Raw genomic sequence first — 22,346 nt, forward strand, 5'->3', positions numbered from 1 at the left:
GAAGCGAAGACCAAGTCGCCACCTTACAAATCTGTTCAACAGAGGCCTCATGTTTAAAAGCCCATGTGGAAGCTACCGCTCTAGTAGAATGAGCTGTAATTCTTTGAGGAGGCTGCTGGCCAGCAGTCTCATAAGCTAAACGGATTATGCTTCTCAGCCAAAAAGAAAGAGAAGTTGCCGAAGCCTTTTGGCCTCTCCTCTTTCCAGAGTAGACAACAAACAATGCAGATGTTTGACGAAAATCCGTAGTAGATTGCAAATAAAACTTTAAAGCACGAACCACGTCAAGATTGTTTAACAGACGTTCCTTCTTTGAAGAAGGATTAGGACACAGTGACGGAACAACAATTTCCTGATTGATATTCCTATTAGATACTACCTTAGGAAGAAACCCAGGTTTGGTACGCAAAACTACCTTATCTGCATGGAAGATCAGATAAGGGGAATCACACTGCAAGGCAGATAACTCTGAAACTCTTCGAGCCGAAGAGATAGCTACTAAAAACAGAACTTTCCAAGATAAAAGCTTGATATCTATGGAATGCAAGGGTTCAAAAGGAACCCATTGAAGAACTTTAAGAACTAAATTTAAACTCCATGGCGGAGCAACAGGTTTAAACACAGGCCTGATTCTGACCAAAGCCTGACAAAACGCCTGAACGTCTGTAACATCAGCCAGGCGCTTGTGCAAAAGAATAGACAAAGCAGAAATCTGTCCCTTTAAGGAACTAGCCGATAATCCCTTTTCCAATCCTTCTTGGAGAAAAGATAATATCCTAGGAATCCTGACCTTACTCCATGAGTAACCCTTGGATTCACACCAATGAAGATATTTACACCATATCTTATGATAGATTTTCCTGGTGACAGGCTATCAATGACCGACTCGGAGAAACCACGTTTTGATAAAACCAAGCTTTCAATCTCCAAGCAGACGCAGAGAAATTAGATTTGGATGCTTGAATGGAACTTGGAGTAGAAGGTCCTGCCTCAGCGGCAGAGTCCATGATGGAGAGGATGACATGTCCACCAGATCCGCATACCAAGTCCTGCGTGGCCATGCAGGTGCTATCAAAATCACCGAAGCTCTCTCCTGCTTGATCTTGGCAATCAGACGAGGGAGGAGAGAAAACGGTGGAAACACATAAGCCAGGCTGAAGGACCAGGGCACTGCTAGAGCATCTATCAGCGCTGCCTGGGGATCCCTTGACCTGTAACAAGGAAGCTTGGCGTTCTGACGAGACGCCATCAGATCTAGTTCTGGTTTGCCCCATAGTTGAATCAGCTGGGCAAATACCTCCGGATGGAGCTCCCACTCCCCCGGATGAAAAGCCTGCCGACTTAGAAAATCCGCCTCCCAGTTCTCTACTCCTGAGATATGGATAGCTGAGAGATGGCAAGAGTGAACCTCTGCCCATAGAATTATCTTGGAAACCTCCATCATTGCCAGGGGACTCCTTGTTCCCCCCTGATGGTTGATATTGGCTACAGTCGTGATATTGTCAGACTGAAATCTGATGAACTTGGCCACAGCTAGTTGAGGCCAAGCCTGAAGAGCATTGAATATCGCTCTTAGTTCCTGAATGTTTATCGGAAGGAGGAGTTCCTCCTGAGTCCACGAACCCTGAGCCTTCAGGGAGTTCCAGACTGCACCCCAGCCCAGAAGGCTGGCATCTGTCGTCACTATAGTCCACTCTGGTCTGCGGAAACTCATTCCCCTGGACAGATGAACCCGAGATAACCACCAGAGAAGAGAATCCCTGGTCTCTTGATTCAGATTTAACAGAGGAGACAAATCTGTGTAGTCCCCATTCCACTGGTTGAGCATGCAAAGTTGCAGTTGTCTGAGATGTAGGCGGGCAAACGGAACTATGTCCATTGCCGCTACCATTAGGCCGATCATTTCCATACACTGAGCCACTGATGGCCGAGAAGTGGAATGAAGAGCACGGCAAGAAGTTTTGATATCCTGACTTCTGTCAGAAAAACTCTCATTTCTACTGAATCTATGAGAGTTCCTAGGAAGGAAACTCTTGTGAGAGGAGAGAGAGAACTCTTTTCTATGTTCACTTTCCACCCGTGAGACCTCAGAAAGGCCAGAACAATGTCCGTATGGGACTTGGCGATTTGAAAAGTCGACGCCTGAATTAGAATGACGTCTAGGTAAGGGGCTACCGCTATGGCCTGCGGCCTTAGAGCCGCCAGAAGGGACCCTAGAACCTTCGTAAAGATTCTTGGTGCCCTGGCTAACCCGAAGGGAAGAGCCACAAACTGGTAATGCCTGTCTAAGAAGGCGAACCTGAGGAACTGATGATCTCTGTGAATCGGAATGTGGAGATAAGCATCCTTTAAGTCCACGGTAGTCATATATTGACCCTCCTGTATCATAGGGAGGATGGTTCGGATTGTCTCCATCTTGAAGGATGGGACCCTGAGAAATATGTTTAGGATCTTGAGATCTAAGATAGGTCTGAAAGTTCCCTCTTTTTTGGGAACTATAAACAGGTTTGAATAAAAACCCAGCCCCTGTTCCTCTCTTGGAACTGGGTGGATCACTCCCATAACCAGTAGGTCTTGAACGCAACGTAAGAATGCCTCTCTTTTTATCTGGTTTACAGATAGTTGTGAGAGATGAAATCTCCCCTTTGGAGATGACCCTTTGAATTCCAGAAGATACCCCTGGGAAACAATCTCTAGCGCCCACTTTACTTTCCTTTTAATGTCATTGCTCCCCTGCAAATATATGTACACAGAATCAACCCCTACTAAGTTTAATGAAGCTCAATGAATAGAAGATTGTTTGGAGTGGAATTGGTCTGCACAAGAACCTGAGTGTGTGGAGGGAGCATTAAAAATTAAATATAATATTTTAGTTAAATAAAACTATTTAAATTGTTATATTAAGGTAATCATTATTTCTCTTTCCAATAAAGTACGGCTGAAATGTTGATCAAATATCAATGATTAAACTGGAGATAGTGCACCTCACAATAACTTAATTAATTTCAATGATCTATTGAACCAAATTTCCAATGTAAACCAGTGTTAAAACTTGAAATCACACGCTCGTTCATGCGATTCCGTAATTTAAATGATGGGATTGTGTTTGGGGGGAGTGTCTATTACGCCAGGCACGCCCTCCAGCCTGCGATCCCATTCGGGAAGCGACTTTGGCTTTAGTACTGCTGAAAGGGTAGGATCTTCTATGTCGTCCTAAGGGCGTTAAAGCCCAGTGCGGTTAGGTTGGCATAGAATGTCCTAAGGGCGTTAAGGGGATAATCTAAAAGTAGGCTTGAGATAGTCTAATGTGCTAGTGATAATGTCTGCTAAGTCCCCTGGCTATGATGTAACATGTGCAATGTACCTACTGATAGCCTGTGCTCTATGTGAGTGCAGTGAAAAAACAGTACTTACCTGTCTATCACCCATACCACTATGCTTACCAGTGTAGAGTGAATGCTTTCAGTGGGTAGCCCATCCAGTGCTGAGCACATTACAGCAGAGGATATCAATGAAACAGTATATGAAAAAAACAACATAAGGAGGCAGTGGACCTGTCCTCGCGACACCTGTGGCAGGCCTGTGATTAACTCCAAAAATTAGGCCTCAACTCAGGCTGAGAACCCCTCTCAACAAATATCTTAAAAGGGAAATAAAACCTATTTTCTTTCATTATTTAGATAGAGTGTGCAATTTTAAATATCTTTGCAATTTATATCTATTATCTAATTTGTTTAGTTCACTTTGTATCCTTTGTTGAAAAGAATACCACCTAGGTAGGCTCAGAAGCTGCAGATTGGTGGCTGCACATTTATGCCTCTTTTCATTGGTTTTCAGCTAGCTCCCAGTAGTGCATTACTGTTCATTCAACAAAGAATGCCAAGAGAATAAAGCAAGTTAGATAATCAAACTAAATTGTAAAGTTCCAAAAACCTTCTGCGAATAAACCCAAGACAAGGGCGCCTTCTCGTGTAACACTGATATAACACAGTGAAAATGCACACTTATAAAATCATACTCACAAATGTGGCAGCACCCAATTGTGCCAAGTGAAGCGTTCTGGGAACTCTGTGTCCCAGCTCACTGATCCTTGGTGCAGGTGTTATCCTCTCAGTCACTCCTGGTGTTATGCACAATGTAATAAAAGCTCAGGCTTCCAGTGCATTATAAAATCGTTAGTTTATTAAAAGACTAATAAAAACCCAATGTATATATAAAAACAGTTGCAAGCACTGTCTTTTAAAATCTAAAGCATCCAATCAAAATGTCTGTGTAAGCAGCGTCACAGTTTAAATCATTTGTAGTCTCTCTCATCAATTTAACACTGATTGGAATTGGAGATTGCCCGCAAAGACTGATACCATTTACAGATAAGGAAAATTATCGCACTGACCATTTCTAGGTCAACAATTTTTCTTTTTTTTTATTATATATTTTTAATATTTTTTATTACATATATTTTGTTTTATTTTTCATTATTATTGTTCATTGTGGGGAAATAATTTGTTTTTTTTTCATTGTACAAACTAGTATTACAATTACTGTAAGGTCATTTTTGGGCCCCCTAAAGGTTGAGACAAGTCATTGTCATCAACAGAGGAGTAAATTGGAAAGTTGTTTAAAATCATATAATCTACCTGAATCATGAACATTTTTTTGATTCATGTCTCTTTAAGAGAACCTCAATTCTTCATCCACCTCCTGGGAGGCAAAATTTTAACTGGAATACTAGTGAGGTGAGAGGGATGAAGTGCTCTTGACAGTTTGGGAAACTCTGCCTCCTCCTAGTGGCTAGGAGTTGAATCCCATGCGTAATAGAGTGTGATCTCTCACCACCTTATGATATAAATGAATATGAAAGTTTCTAATCTGGCAGGACCAAGTATGCTTTATACTGTGTAGAGGAGTCTAAGATAATACAGTTAAGATAGTATTAGTAAAAGCTAGCAATAATGATATTCCAATTATTTTAATTTCTCAAAAAAGCTTTTGACACAGTAAATAGTTAAGAGGGCAGCAAAGTGCTTCATTTGTATGGGTAGATACAATATTCTGTAGGAACAGTAAAGATTCAGAAAAACGGCCCTGGCATAAACAGAGATCTGGGAATACCCAACTGCCTCTTGAACAAAAGCCCAGATAAATTTACATTTGTAAAAGTGCAGGTACCCAGTTATATTTCTCTGGGTCAATGCTCCTAGACTGGAATCTTTTGAACTCTGTCTGGTATGGCTTGTGTGTCGTTTCAACCTTGCAGCATTTTTTAAAGCAATACAAAAATACAGTGAATTGGTTTCAGGAAAACCCATACTAGCAGGTTGGCTGTTAGAGTGGTACTCCAGACATAGGGTCAGTAGGAGCTTGAATCTATGGAAGACGTTACTAAGTCTCAGTGGCAATGTCAGAATAGGCTGTAGTTTGGTGGTTCTGCAGAGAAAGTCTGTGCCTCTAGGTCCTCAGTTCATGCACCTACATTCAGCCTCTTGGGAGACGAATGAAATGTATCAAAACTATGCTTTGTGAAGACACTCTCTAGCGCTTTCTGAGAGGTGTTAGATGTACAGTAGATCTGAAGCAAGTTTAAGAGGTTTCTAGATTGAGACGACCAGTAACCTAACCATGCCCCTGTTGCTTTCCTTATTAAAAGTACATGAAACAGCACTTGCTTTTGTGTACAAATTGTGCTAGTTCCACGCTAGGTCAAAAAGCTAAATTATGTAACCTACGTGTTCTACAGATGGCCTAAACCTGCTACACACTCCTTTAATTGCAGACATGTTAATTGCATGCCATTAGTATAATCCTGCGGTCCAAATATAGCTCACAGGTTAATCACAAACAAATCATTTAAAGAAAGAAAAAAAACAAGACTTTATATTATATATTACAAGTGTTTAATGAACAGCAAAAGGATAAAGCCATGATCTAAACACAACCAAGTAGTCTTCTCAGAATGATAATCTCAGAATGTCTTCCCCCTGTGGAAAATAAAATATTACTTTAGGATTAGCAATTTTAAAAAAAATATTAAAACTTATGCATGCAAGATCTGTACGGAATTTTCAATTGTTATAACAATCACTTGGTGGGTCATGGGACCAATCATTTGAAAGAGGGAATATAGTATTCAGATTATAGGGACCCTGCATATGTGTAAAAAGAGGGGCTACACTTGCCATTATGTTACATCCTATACAGTGAGGAAAAAGGAAACGCTGAGTCTCTCAGTAGGTCAAAAGAATTTATTCAGGAGCAGGCTTCTACAAGGGACACAAGGTAAGCTCCTATCTGACGCGATTCGCGCATGCACTTCATCAAAGAAGTTACATACTATATACAGGTGTATTTGATGCCTCATTTGAAGCAGGGTGACCTTTCTGCTGTCAAATGCTGGAGATGATCACTGTATATGTCTTTATTCCAAAAAGAGGGGCTTTTCAAATGAGGGGTTTTGTGTTTCTCCTTGTGGTACAGGGAGGATGACAAGGGGGTCCTTCCCAATAACTCCCTGGTGTCTAGGCTATCACTTTCAAACAAATGGTCACATGTACTGTGGGGGTTATGTAAGGTAAAAATTCTAACACTGAGTTCACTGGTCTCCAACTCTAGTCATCAGGAACCACCAAGAGGGCCCGTAGTCACAGTACAGATACAGGAGCTCATATCAATTGCTTAAAATGACAGACACTGATTAACCACTTGTGTTCTAAAAAGGATACAGTAAATTCCATGTTTGGATGGGTCTCTAAAGCACTGTCTTAAGTTTAAAACAGATGTTCTGTTATTTTTATTACTTTAATTGGATATATACAAGCTACCTGTAAACAAAGCTTGACACATTAGAAACAAGAAGCATATTCATTTAATCCCTTAACGACAGGAGCCATACAGGGTAAGGAGACTGACATTTAACCCTTAAAGTCACGCTCCATACACTGTACAGTGGCTGTGTCCTAAGCAGTTAAACAAGACCGTCCTATTTCTACATGCCTCAGGAGTGAGGCATTGCAAAAAGAGGTTACTGGAAGCCACACCAGGCTAGCAATTGGAGAAAGGGCCGTCTCTGAGATCCCATGCTTGTCACTGGGGTGCCTCCATTCATGGGATACATGCTTCGATAAGAGTGCATCTCATGCTGTTGCTGGATGCTTGCATGGGAGGTAATCCGGCAACAGCAAATGTCAAAAAAAATTCAATTTACTGTGTTTGCTAACAATGGCTTGTCCAGCTCCCTTATCTCTACTAGTAAACAAATGTAAAAAGAAAATGTATGCTTACCTGATAAATGTATTTTTTGACACAATGGGTCCACAGATCATCTAATTACTATTGGGAATATCACTCCTGCCCAGCAGGAGGCGGCAAAGAGCACCACAGAAAAGCTGTTAAATATCACCTCCCTTGCCTCCCACCCCAGTCATTCGACCGAAGTAAAGGAGAGAAAGAAAGTAACAAAAGTGCAGAGGTGTCTGAACAAATTAACAACCTGTTAAAACAGGGCGGGCCGTGGACTCATCGTGTCAAAAAATAAATAAATTTATCAGGTAAGCATAAATTTTCTTTTCTTTTTAATGACACGATGAGTCCACGGATCATCTGAATTACTATTGGGAATCAATACCCAAGCTAGAGTACACAGATGATAAGGGAGGGACATGACAGGGAACCTAAACGGAAGGCACCACTGCTTGAAGAACCTTTCTCCCAAAGCGGCCTCAGCCGAGGCAAAAGTGTCAAATTTATAGAACTTTGAAAAAGTGTGAAGAGAGGACCAAGTTGCAGCCTTGCAAAACTGTTCCATAGAAGCTTCATTTTTGAATGCCGATGAGGAAGCAACAGCCCTCGTGGAATGAGCCGTAACTCTCTCTGGGGGGTGCTGTCCAGCAACCTTATAGGCAAAGCGTATGATACTATTCAGCCAAAAAGAAAGTAGCAGCCATAGCTTTCTGTCCCTTACGTCTTCCCGAGAAAACCACAAACAAGGCAGAAGACTGACGAAAATCATTAGTCGCCTGTAGGTAAAATTTTAAAGCACGTACCACGTCTAAATTGCGCAGAAGCCATTCCTTCTGAGAAGGAGGATTAGGACACAAGGAAGGAACAACAATCTCCTGATTAATGTTCCGGTCAGAAACCACTTTAGGAAGAAATCCTAATTTTGTACGTAAAACTACCTTATCCGAATGAAAAATAAGGTAAGAAGACTCCGAGAGCTCCGACACTCTACGAGCAGAAGAAATAGCAACAAGAAATAAAACTTTCCAAGATAACAACTTGATATCTAAGGAATGCATAGGCTCAAACTGAGCCCCTTGAAAAACCTTAAGAACTAAATTAAGACTCCAGGGAGGAGTAACTGGTTTGAACACAGGCCTGATCCTGACCAAGGCCTGACAAAAAGGATTGCACGTCTGGTACGTCCACCAGGCGCTTATGTAACAAAATAGACAAGGCAGATATTTGACCCTTTAGGGAACTTGCTGACAATCCTTTCTCCAAACCCTCTTGGAGAAATGACAAAATTCTAGGAATCCTAACTCTACTCCAAGAATAGCCCTTGGATTCACACCAATAGAGATATTTACGCCATATCTTTTAGTAAATCTTTCTAGTTACAGGTTTATGAGCCTGAATCATGGTCTCCATGACCGATTCTGAAAGGCCCCACTTGGATAAAATTAAGCGTTCAATCTCCAAGCAGTCAGCTTCAGAGAAACTAGATTTGAATGAAGGAAGGGCCCTTGAAGTAGAAGGTCCTTCCTCAACGGAAGTCTCCAAGGTGGACAAGACGACATTTCCACCATATCTGCATACCAAATCCTGCAAGGCCAAGCCTGTGCAATGAGGATCCCCGACGCCCTCTCCTGCTTGATTCGAGCAATGACTCGAGGAAGAAGAGCGAACGGAGGAAATAGGTATGCTAGACTGAAGGTCCAAGGTACCGCCAGGGCGTCTAACCTGCACAACCTGAGGGGTCCCTGGACCTCGATCCGTACCTCAGAAGCTTGGCATTCTGCCAAGATGCCATGAGATCCAATTCCGGCTGACCCCATTTGAGAATCAGGCTGGAAAACACTTCCGGATGGAGTTCCCACTCCCGCGGTTGAAAGGTCTGCCTGATCAGAAAGTCCGCCTCCCAGTTGTCCACCCCTGGGATGTGGAACGCGGAGTTCCTTAGCAATGACCAAATTATTTTGGCTACCTCTGTCATTGCTAAGGAAATCCGCGTTCCTCCCTGATGATTGATGTAAGCCACTGAAGTTATGTTGTCCGACTGGAACCTGATAAACTGGGCCGAGGCTAACTGGGGCCAGGCTAGAAGAGCATTGAAGATCGCTCTCAGCTCCAGAATGTTTATAGGCAGAACAGACTCTGAGTCCAAACTCCCCGAGCTATTAGAGATCCCCAGACTGCTTCCCATCCTAGAAGGCTGGCATCTGTTGTCACAATCACCCAAAAGGGTCTGCAAAAGCAGGTTCCCTGGGAGAGATGATCCAGAGACAACCACCATTGAAGAGAATCCCTTGTCTCCTGCTCCAGTAGTATTCGTGGAGACAAATCCGCATAATCTCCGTTCCATTGAATGAGCATGTTTAACTGCAGAGGTCTGAGGTGGAAACGAGCAAACGGGATGATGTCTATTGCCGCCACCATCAGCCCGATTACCTCCATGCACTGAGCCACAGATGGTCGAGGAGCGGACTGAAGTGCTAGACAAGAATCGAAAATCTTTGAGTTCCTGACTGCTGTCAGAAAAATCTTCATTGATACGGAATCTATTATGGTTCCCAAGAAGGTTACCTTTGTATTTGGAACTAAGGAGCTCTTTTCCAAATTCACCTTCCATCTGTGAGATCGCAGGAAGGATAAAAACATTTCCGTGTGGGATCTTGCTTGCTAAAAGGATGGCGCCTGGACCAGGATGTCGTCCAGATAAGGCGGTTGTTCGTTATTTAGCCATCCCACATGTTTTATTACAAACATTAAATAATATTATTGTCTTATTTTAATCATTGCCTTTGACCTTTCTTTCTGAGGTAAATTGCTTATTTTTAGATTGTACTTTTGCCATCCTCTGCGGTATTTTTGAGCCAGCTTTTTATTGTTTAGCTATTTTACCTTTAGGACTCATCTTTCCTTGTTCACATTTGCACCTCTTCTCGAGTGTGTATATACACCTTATTTGATAGTTTAACACTGTTGAAGCTTGAGCCTCTGTGTTATTTTCCTTTTTTACCTAGGCTATGCTACTGTCAGATTTCTTGTCACAATCTTTATTACCACTTGCTCTTTATCACTTAGATTGGCATTAGGAACATTATTTCACTTATGTATTTTTGTTTGGATATTTGAATCACTTGTTTTTTAACGGTCCTATAGTGTGACATACATATTACCAATACCTATTTAGGTATTTCCCCCACTTAGTAGAAGTCACGATACATTATTTATAGCATTCAGTTTGTTTTACACTCTGCTTCTAGCACCGTCCTTTCTTCTCTTTTAGTTTTCCCTTATTCCAAGACTGATTGGGTCTCCAGGAAGGTTTAGACTGATCTTGCTTGGAGGAGGAAGCGGAAGCATTTCGCTTGAAGTTACGAAAGGAATGAAAATTACTCTGACGTCCCTTTTGCTTGTTTCTCTTATCCTGAGGGAGAAGATGACCCTTTCCTCCTGTAATATCAGAGATTATTTCCGTTAAACCTGGTCCAAACAAGGTCTTTCCCTTGTAAGGAATCGCCAAAAGTTTAGACTTAGAGGACACATCCGCAGATCAAGGTTTTAACCATAAGGCTCTGCGGGCTAGAACAGCAAAGCCTGATATCTTTGCTCCTAGTTTGATAACCTGTAGGGAAGCATCAGTACTAAAGGAATTAGCAAACTTAAGAGCTTTTATCCTATCCTGAATCTAATCAAGGGGAGTGTCTGTCCTGATAGCATCAGACAACGCATCAAACCAATATGCCGCCGCGCTAGTGAAGGTAGCAATGCAAACTGCAGTTGCCATTGTAACCCCTGGTGTACATACATCTTCTTGAGTAACCCTTCTAATTTCTTATCCATAGGGTCCTTAAAGGCACAACTATCCTCTATGGGTGGAAACTGCCCCTTCCACCTTGGGTACTGTTTGCCAAGACTCCTTAATAGAGTCCGCTATAGGAAACATCTTTTTAAATATAGGGGATGGAGAAAAAAGGATACCCGGTCTCTACCATTCCTTAGCAATGATCTCAGTAGCTCGATCTGGTACAGGAAAAACCTCCACCAAGGAAGGTACATCAAAATATTTGTTTAGCTTACTGGATTTCTTAGGATTAACTATGACCGCGGTGTCGCTGTTGTCCAATGGAGCTAAAACCTCCTTGAGTAACAGACAGAGGTGTTCTAGCTTAAACCTGAAAGATACAACTTCAGTATCAGCAAGAGAAATTACACTGTCAGAATCTTAAACTTCACCTTCAGATGCTACTAAGGTATCCTCCTCCTCAGGCTTCTGGGAGGGGGCATTCTAAATAGCAACAACTGTGTCAGAAACCTCACTTACTGAATGTCTGGTTTTCCTCTTACACTTTCCCTGCAACATTGGAAAAGCAGACAATGCATCAGAAACTGCAGAGGACATGAGAGAAGCGATGTCTTGTAAAGTAACTCCAGAAGAAGTTATAGAGGAAGCGCAGGGCACTGCATGTGAAGGCGGTAAAATTTGGGACGCTTGAGGAGAAAGCGGCGGCATATATTGAACATTGTCATGAGATTCCTGAACAGAATCCTCTTTGGAAAATGACAAGAGGCCCAATGGCACCACTGGATATTAAAAGGGAATATATTTGTGGATACTAATAATTACAGGTAATATAAGGAGGAAAGTGTTTTATGTTTTCCTCCTGAAAGAATAAATTAAGTTAAGTATCACTATACGGTGCGGTGTACTGGTTAGACATTGAAACGCAAAAGGGGATCGAAATCTCCAGGAATTGTACACATATATAGCACTCTAAATTCCCATATAGGTGGAATAAGAGACTGAGTTATCAAAAGGCGATTAAGTGGGATAAATTAAAAACAGAATTTATGCTTACCTGATAAATTACTTTCTCTTACGGTGTATCCAGTCCACGGATTCATCCTTACTTGTGGGGATATTCTCAATCCCTACAGGAAGTGGCAAAGAGAGCACACAGCAGAGCCGTCCATATAGCTCCCCTCAGGCTCTGCCCCCCCAGTCATTCGACCGACGGTTAGGAGAAAAAGGAGAACCATAGTGTGCAGTGGTGACTGTAGTTTTACAAAAATTAAATTTGAACCTGACTTAATTGCCAGGGCGGGCCATGGACTGGATACACCGTAAGAGAAAGAAATTTATCAGGTAAGCATAAATTCTGTTTTCTCTTACATTGGTGTATCCAGTCCACGGATTCATCCTTACTTGTGGGAACCAATACCAAAGCTTTAGGACACGGATGAAGGGAGGGAACAAGTCAGGTAACCTAAACGGAAGGCACCACTACTTGCAAAACCTTTCTCCCAAAAAAATAGCCTCCGAAGAAGCAAAAGTATCGAATTTGTAAAATATGGCAAAAGTATGCAGTGAAGACCAAGTCGCTGCTTTACAAATCTGTTCAACAGAAGCCTCATTCTTGAGAGCCCATGTGGAATCCACAGCTCTGGTGGAAAGAGCTGTAATTCGTCCAGGAGGCTGCTGTCCAGCAGTCTCATAAGTCAATCGGATAATGCTTTTCAGCCAAAAGGAAAGAGAGGAAGCGATAGCTTTTTGACCTCTCCTCTTACCAGAATATACAACAAACAAGGATGACGTGTGTCTGAAATCTTTAGATGCTTTTAAATAGAATTTTAAGGCACGAACCACATCAAGATTGTGTAACAGCCGTTCCTTCTTAGAAACTGAATTAGGACACAGAGAAGGAACAATGATTTCCTGGTTAATATTCTTATTAGAAACCACTTTCGAAAGGAAACCAGGTTTTGTACGCAAAACAACCTTATCTGCATGAAACACCAGATAGGGTGAATTACACTGCAAAGCAGACAATTCTGTAACTCTTCGAGCAGAAGAAATAGTTACCAAAAACAAAACTTTCCAAGATAATCACTTAATATCTATGGAATGTAAAGGTTCAAACGGAACCCCTTGAAGGACAGAAAAAACTAAATTTAGACTCCATGGAGGAGCCACAGGTTTATAGACAGGCTTGATTCTGACTAAAGCCTATGCAAACGCTTGAACGTCTGGTACTTCCGCCAGACGCCTGTGAACAGAATAGACAGAGCAGATATCTGTCCCTTTAAAGAACTAGCTGACAATCCTTGCTCCAATCCTTCTTGGAGAAATGACAAAATCCTAGGAATCCTAATCTTAGTCCACGAGTAGCCCTTGGATTCACACCAACAAAGATATTTCCGCCATATCTTATGGTAAATGTTCCTGGTGACAGGCTTTCTAGCCTGGATCAAAGTATCTATAACTGATCCAGAGAACCCACGCTTAGCTAGAATTAAGCGTTCAATCTCCAAGCAGTCAGTTGCAGAGAACTAGATTTGGATGATTGAATGGACCTTGAATTAGAAGATCCTGTCCATGTCCAGTGTCCATGGTGGAACAGATGACATGTCCACTAGGTCTGCATACCAAGTCCTGCATGGCCACGCAGGCGCTATCAAAATTACCGAAGCCTTCTCCTGTTTGATTCTGGCTACCAGACGAGGGAGAAGGGGAAACGGTGGAAAAACATAAGCCAGATTGAAGGACCAAGGCGCTACTAGAACATCTATCAATGCCGCCTTGGGGTCCCTGGACCTGGATCCGTAAAGAGAAAGTTTGGAGTTCTGACGGGACGCCATCAGATCCAACTCTGGAATACCCCATAGCTGGGTAAGCTGAGCAAAAACCTCCGGAAGGAGTTCCCACTTCCCCGGGTGAAAAATCCGCCTCCCAGTTGTCTATTCCTGGGATGTGAATTGCAGATAGATGGCAGGAGTGATCCTCCGCCCATTTGATGATCTTGGATACTTCCTTCATCGCTAGGGAACTCTTTGTTGCTCTCTGATGATTGATGTATGCTACAATCGTGATGTTGTCCGACTGAAACCTGATGAACCTGGCCTCCGCTAGTTGAGGCCATGCCTGGAGCGTGTTGAATATCGCTCTCAGTTCCAAAATGTTTATCGGGAGAAGAGACTCTTCCCGAGACCATAGGCCCTGAGCTTTCAGGGAGTCCCAGACCGCACCCCAGCCTAACAGACTGGAATCGGTCGTGACAATGATCCACTCTGGTCTGCGGAAGCACATTCCCTGAGACAGGTGATCCTGAGACAACCACCAGAGAAGATAATCTCTGGTTTTCTCGTCCATTTGTATTTGAGGAGACAAATCTGCCTAATCCCCATTCCACAGTTTGAGCATACACAGCTGCAGTGGTCTGAGATGAATTCTGGCAAAGGGAACAACGTCCATTGCCGCAACCATTAACCCGATTACCTCCATGCACTGAGCCACAGAAGGTCGAGGAACAGAATGAAGAACTCGGCAAGTAGTTAAAAGTTTTAATTTCCTGACCTCCGTCAGAAATATTTTCATTTCTACCAAGTCTATTAGCGTTCCCAGGAAGGGAACCCTTGTGAGCGGGGACAGAGAACTTTATTCGATGTTCACCTTCCACCCGTGAGACCTTAGAAAGGCCAGAACTATTTCTGTATGAGCCTTGGCTCTTTGAAAAGACGACACCTAAATTAATATGCCGTCCAGATAAGGTGCTACTGCAATGCCCCGCGGTCTTAGTACCGCTAGAACGGACCCTAGCACCTTTGTGAAAATTCTTGTCCAGAAAGGCGAACCTTAGGAACTGGTGGTGATCTTTGTGGATAGGAATATGTAGGTACGCATCCTTTAAATCCACGGTAGTCATATATTGATCTTCCTGGATCAATGGTAAGATTGTCCGAATGGTTTCCATTTTGAATGATGGAACTCTGAGGAATTTGTTTAGGATTTTTAAATCCAGGATTGGCCTGAAAGTTCCTTCCTTTTTGGGAACTACAAACAGGTTTGAGTAAAAACCCAGTCCTTGCTCTGCAGTTGGAACTGGGTGTATCACTCCCATCTTTAGAAGATCTTCTACACAGCGTAAGAACGCCTGTTTCTTTGTCTGGTCTGAAGACAAACGAGAAATGTTGAACCTTCCCCTTGGGGGAGAGTCTTTGAATTCTAGAAGATACCCTTGAGCAACAATTTCTAATGCCCCTGGATCTGGAACATCTCTTGCCCAAGCGTGAGCAAGAGAGAAAGTCTGCCCCCTACTAGATCCGGTCCCGGAGCGGGGGCTACCCTTTCATGCTGTCTTGGTAGCAGCAGCAGGCTTCTTGGCCTGTTTACCCTTGTTCCAGCCCTGCAAAGGCTTTCATGTTGCTTTGGGCTGGGAAACGTTACCCTCTTGCTTTGCGGTTGCAGAGGTTGAAGCAGGTCCGCTCCTGAAGTTGCGAAAGGAGCGCAATTAGCCTTGTTTTAAGCCTTAAAAGGTCTATCTTGTGGAAGGGCATGGCCCTTTCCTCCAGTGATATCTGAAATAATTTCTTTCAACTCTGGCCCGAATAGGGTCTTCCCCTTGAAAGGAATATTAAGTAATTTTGTTTTGGACGACACGTCAGCCGACCATGATTTGAGCCAGAGTGCTCTTCGCGCCACAATGGCAAAACCAGAATTTTTCGCCGCTAATTTAGTTAATTGCAAAGCGGCATCTGTAATGAAAGAATTAACCAGCTTTAGAGCATGAATTCTATCCATGACTTCGTCATATGAAGTCTCCCTCTGGAGCGACTCCTCCAGCGCCTCAACCAAAAAGCCGCTGCAGTAGTTACAGGAATAATGCAGGCAATTGGTTGAAGGATACCCTGTTGAACAAATATTTTCTTTAGTAACCCTTCTAATTTGTTATCCATAGGATCTTTGAAATCACAACTGTCTTCTATTGGTATAGTTGTGCGCTTAGCTAGTGTTGAAACTGCTCCCTCTACCTTAGGGACCGCCTGCCACGCGTCCCGCCTGGGGTCAGTTATGGGGAACATTTTCTTAAAGATAGGGGGGGGGGAACAAAAGGTACGCCAGGTCTCTCCCACTCCCTAGTCACAATATCCGCCGCCCTCTTAGGGATCGGAAACGCATCAGTGTATACAGGGACTTCTAAAAACTTGTCCATTTTACACAATATTTCTGGGACCACCATAGGGTCACAATCATCCAGCGTAGCTAAAACCTCCTTAAGCAGTACGCGGAGGTGTTCCAGCTTAAATTTAAACGCTAAGAAATCTGATTCTGCCCGCTGAGAAATTTTACCTGCGTCACAAATTTCTCCCTCAGACAGTACATCCCTCACCGCCACGTCAGAGGGATGTGAGGGTATAACAGATAAATTATCCAAAACTTCTGATTGCTCATCCTCTGTTCTTAAAACTGAGCTATCACGCTTTCTAGGAAAAACAGGCAGTTTGGATAGAAATGCTGCAAGGGAATTATCCATGACTGCTGCTAATTGTTGCAATGTAATAGGGGCCAATGCGCTAGAGGTACTAGGCATCGCTTGCGCAGGCGTAACTGGTGTCGACACATGGGGAGAGGAAGGAGGGCTATCCTCATTACCTTCCGTTAAAGAATCATCTTGGGCCACATTTTTAAGTGTCACTGCATGGTCTTTAAAATGTTTGGATATGTTAGCACACCTTAAACACAAATGTAAAGGGGGGGGGGGGGGACCGCCATGGCTTTTAAACACATAGAACAAGGTCTTTCTGTAGGCTCAGACATGTTAAACAGACTTAGACAGCACTCAAATACAGTAAAATACAATTTTTGAAAAAACAGTACTGTGCCTTTAAATAATAAAAAGCGCATACTTTTTTACTAAACCTTCAAAAATCATCCAATCTTTATGAAATTTTCACCATATGATCCTAATGCTTTGAAATGATTGCACAGTAAATTTCAACAGTTAGGTATAGGCATAAGTGTTTAATCAGGGACTTTGTACATAAGCTCGGATAGGAACAATAATCACCGTACCAAGTATCATTAGTAATTTCACTCAGTTTTTCAGCGTTAGGGCAGCATCAGTATGGGAGGCGCAGTGAGAATTATGTCCCACAAGTTCCCATTGCTCCAAAGTCACCACTGCTCTACTGAAGAGACTGATATGGACAATCTTGTACTACTTTAAAAATAATAAACTCTTGATTGAAGAATCTTTTCTAACACCTATCTTTACCACTTCCTAGCTCTAACGTAGGCAAAGAGAATGACTGGGGTGGGAGGGAAGGGAGGTGATATTTAACAGCTTTGCTGTGGTGCTCTTTTCCGCCTCCTGCTGGGCAGTAGTGATTTTCCTAATAGTAATTAGATGATCTGTGGACTCATTGTGTCATTAAAAAGAAAAATAATTTTTATGAATTTTTAAATCAATTTATTTTCAATAACTATGTTTTTTTTATCTCTAAATTTTATTTTTTGCACTTGGCGACAAAAGAGTTTAACATATGGGGGGCAATTTAGCACGGGCCCGAATGGGGCCATATACCCCTGTTTCCGCACGAGCCTTCAGGCTCGCAGGAAACAGGAGTTAAGAAGCAGCGGTCTTAAGACCACTGCTCCTTAACTCATACGCTTCCTCTCATTTGATTGGGTTGATTGATACCCCCTGCTAGCGGCCGCTAATCTGCAGGGGGCGGCATTGCACAAGCAGTTCACCAGAACTGCTTGAGCAATGAAATGCTGACAGCGTATGTTACAGCGGATCATGTCCGCCAGACACTTGATAAAATCGGCCCCGTTGTGTCAAAATACTTCTAGATAAATACCTTGTCTAAATTCTACAAATATATTCTTTTGTGTAGCAGTATTGAATTGGGTGACCTCCATTTATCTTACAGTTCAAACATAGCAAATTTTAGTGTTTAACCAATGATTCCATCTTTGTAGAATTTCCAAAAAAATACTTTGAAACCTAAACATACGAAGTATTCCTAAAATCAAGAAAACTATCTATTTGGAGGTATTTTTGATTAGCTACAATAGTTTTGTAAAAATAATCCCACCCCCAAATTTTCAGTTTTAAATTCCTATTTGTTGTCATTTTATATTCCTATATAGCATATCACTAGAAAGGCATGTCTGTGTGTTAAAAATTGTATACAACATATATGGGTGCACTTAACAACAGAGCGGATAATTATAGTCAAACCAATAGTGAGCAAAAAGACAAAAATTGACAGTGTCATTTTAGCACGAAAACTGGAAAAACCTCAGTCCATAAGGGGTTTAGGCTTTGCATCAGCCTTATAGTTAAATTTAGAAATTAATATATATAGAAGGAACCAAGTTAAAAAAATATGTACAATAATATAACCATACAAATTATTATTGTTTGCTTATGTTTTTACTTACTGCTTGTTTAGATGGCAGTGTTGTTTTACGGTAATCCTTTTCTCCTTTTACATTCTGCAACATCATCATTGTGCTGCTTTAATAGCTGAAAGATAGGTGAAAAACAGAATTTATGCTTACCTGATAAATTACTTTCTCCAACGGTGTGTCCGGTCCACGGCGTCATCCTTACTTGTGGGATATTCTCTTCCCCAACAGGAAATGGCAAAGAGTCCCAGCAAAGCTGGTCACATGATCCCTCCTAGGCTCCGCCCACCCCAGTCATTCGACCGATGGACAGGAGGAAATATATATATAGGAGAAATCATATGATACCGTGGTGACTGTAGTTAGAGAAAATAATTCATCAGACCTGATTAAAAAAACCAGGGCGGGCCGTGGACCGGACACACCGTTGGAGAAAGTAATTTATCAGGTAAGCATAAATTCTGTTTTCTCCAACATAGGTGTGTCCGGTCCACGGCGTCATCCTTACTTGTGGGAACCAATACCAAAGCTTTAGGACACGGATGAAGGGAGGGAGCAAATCAGGTCACCTAAACGGAAGGCACCACAGCTTGCAAAACCTTTCTCCCAAAAATAGCCTCAGAAGAAGCAAAAGTATCAAATTTGTAAAATTTGGCAAAAGTGTGCAGTGAAGACCAAGTCGCTGCCTTACATATCTGGTCAACAGAAGCCTCGTTCTTGAAGGCCCATGTGGAAGCCACAGCCCTAGTGGAGTGAGCTGTGATTCTTTCAGGAGGCTGCCGTCCGGCAGTCTCATAAGCCAATCGGATAATGCTTTTAAGCCAAAAGGAAAGAGAGGTAGAAGTCGCTTTTTGACCTCTCCTTTTACCAGAATAAACAACAAACAAGGAAGATGTTTGTCTGAAATCTTTAGTAGCCTCTAAATAGAATTTTAGAGCACAGACTACGTCCAAATTGTGTAACAAACGTTCCTTCTTTGAAACTGGATTCGGACACAAAGAAGGTACAACTATCTCCTGGTTAATATTTTTGTTGGAAACAACTTTCGGAAGAAAACCAGGCTTAGTACGCAAAACCACCTTATCTGCATGGAACACCAGATAGGGCGGAGAACACTGCAGAGCAGATAACTCTGAAACTCTTCTAGCAGAAGAAATTGCAACCAAAAACAAAACTTTCCAAGATAATAACTTAATATCTACGGAATGTAAGGGTTCAAACGGAACCCCTTGAAGAACTGAAAGAACTAGATTTAGACTCCAGGGAGGAGTCAAAGGTCTGTAAACAGGCTTGATTCTAACCAGAGCCTGAACAAATGCTTGAACATCTGGCACAGCTGCCAGCCTTTTGTGAAGTAAAACAGATAAAGCAGAGATCTGTCCCTTCAGAGAACTTGCAGATAATCCTTTCTCCAAACCTTCTTGTAGAAAGGATAGAATCTTAGGAATTTTTATCTTGTTCCATGGGAATCCTTTAGATTCACACCAACAGATATATTTTTTCCATATTTTATGGTAAATTTTTCTAGTTACAGGCTTTCTAGCCTGAATCAGAGTATCTATTACAGAATCTGAAAACCCACGCTTTGATAAAATCAAGCGTTCAATCTCCAAGCCGTCAGTTGGAGGGAAACCAGATTCGGATGTTCGAATGGACCTTGAACAAGAAGGTCCTGTCTCAAAGGTAGCTTCCATGGTGGAGCCGATGACATATTCACCAGGTCTGCATACCAAGTCCTGCGTGGCCACGCAGGAGCTATCAAGATCACCGAAGCCCTCTCCTGATTGATCCTGGCTACCAGCCTGGGAATGAGAGGAAACGGTGGGAATACATAAGCTAGGTTGAAGGTCCAAGGTGCTACTAGTGCATCTACTAGAGTCGCCTTGGGATCCCTGGATCTGGACCCGTAGCAAGGAACCTTGAAGTTCTGACGAGACGCCATCAGATCCATGTCTGGAATGCCCCATAATTGAGTTATTTGGGCAAAGATTTCCGGATGGAGTTCCCACTCCCCCGGATGGAAAGTCTGACGACTCAGAAAATCCGCTTCCCAATTTTCCACTCCTGGGATGTGGATTGCAGACAAGTGGCAGGAGTGATCCTCCGCCCATTGAATTATTTTGGTCACTTCTTCCATCGCCAGGGAACTCCTTGTTCCCCCCTGATGATTGATATATGCAACAGTCGTCATGTTGTCTGATTGAAACCTTATGAATTTGGCCTTTGCTAGTTGAGGTCAAGCTTTGAGAGCATTGAATATCGCTCTCAGTTCCTGAATGTTTATCGGGAGAAGAGATTCTTCCCGAGACCATAGACCCTGAGCTTTCAGGGGTTCCCAGACCGCGCCCCAGCCCACCAGACTGGCGTCGGTCGTGACAATGACCCACTCTGGTCTGCGGAAGCTCATTCCCTGTGACAGATTGTCCAGGGTCAGCCACCAACGGAGTGAATCTCTGGTCTTTTGATCTACTTGAATCGTCGGAGACAAGTCTGTATAATCCCCATTCCACTGTCTGAGCATGCACAGTTGTAATGGTCTTAGATGAATTTGTGCAAAAGGAACTATGTCCATTGCTGCAACCATCAATCCTATTACTTCCATGCACTGCGCTATGGAAGGACGAAGAACTTGACAAGAGCTTAGAATTTTTGATTTTCTGACCTCTGTCAGAAAAATCCTCATTTCTAAGGAATCTATTATTGTTCCCAAGAAGGGAACTCTTGTTGACGGGGACAGAGAACTTTTTTCTTTGTTCACCTTCCATCCGTGAGATCTGAGAAAGGCTAGGACGATGTCCGTATGAGCCTTTGCTTTTGACAGAGACGACGCTTGAATCAGGATGTCGTCCAAGTAAGGTACTACTGCAATGCCCCTTGGTCTTAGAACCGCTAGAAGGGACCCTAGTACCTTTGTGAAAATCCTTGGAGCAGTGGCTAATCCGAATGGAAGTGCCACAAACTGGTAATGCTTGTCTAGAAAAGCGAACCTTAGGAACTGATGATGTTCCTTGTGGATAGGAATATGTAGGTACGCATCCTTTAAATCCACGGTAGTCATAAATTGATTTTCCTGGATAGTAGGTAGGATCGTTCGAATAGTTTCCATTTTGAACGATGGAACCTTGAGAAATTTGTTTAGGATCTTGAGATACAAAATTGGTCTGAATGTTCCCTCTTTTTTGGGAACTATGAACAGGTTGGAATAAAAACCCATCCCTTGTTCTCTTATTGGAACAGGATGAATCACTCCCATCTTTAACAGGTCTTCTACACAATGTAAGAATGCCTGTCTTTTTATTTGGTTTGAAGATAATTGAGACCTGTGGAACCTTCCCCTTGGGGGTAGTTCCTTGAATTCCAGGAGATAACCTTGAGAAACTATTTCTAGCGCCCAAGGATCCTGAACATCTCTTGCCCAAGCCTGAGCAAAGAGAGAAAGTCTGCCCCCCACCACATCCGGTCCCGGATCGGGGGCCATCCCTTCATGCTGTTTTGGTAGCAGTGGTAGGCTTCTTGGCCTGCTTACCCTTGTTCCAGCCTTGCATTGGTCTCCAGGCTGGTTTGGGTTGTGAAGTATTACCCTCTTGCTTAGAGGATGTAGAATTAGAGGCTGGTCCGTTTCTGCGAAAGGGACGAAAATTAGGCTTATTTTTAGCCTTAAAAGACCTATCCTGTGGGAGGGCGTGGCCCTTTCCCCCAGTGATGTCTGAAATAATCTCTTTCAAATCATGTCCAAATAATGTTTTACCTTTGAAAGGGATGTTAAGCATTTTTGTCTTGGAAGACACATCCGCTGACCAAGACTTTAGCCAAAGCGCTCTGCGCGCCACAATAGCAAACCCTGAATTTTTCGCCGCTAATCTAGCTAATTGCAAAGCGGCATCTAAAATAAAAGAGTTAGCCAATTTAAGTGCTTGAACTCTGTCCATAA

This window comes from Bombina bombina, chromosome 2 (assembly GCF_027579735.1).
Source record: "Bombina bombina isolate aBomBom1 chromosome 2, aBomBom1.pri, whole genome shotgun sequence".
Lineage (NCBI taxonomy): Eukaryota > Metazoa > Chordata > Amphibia > Anura > Bombinatoridae > Bombina > Bombina bombina.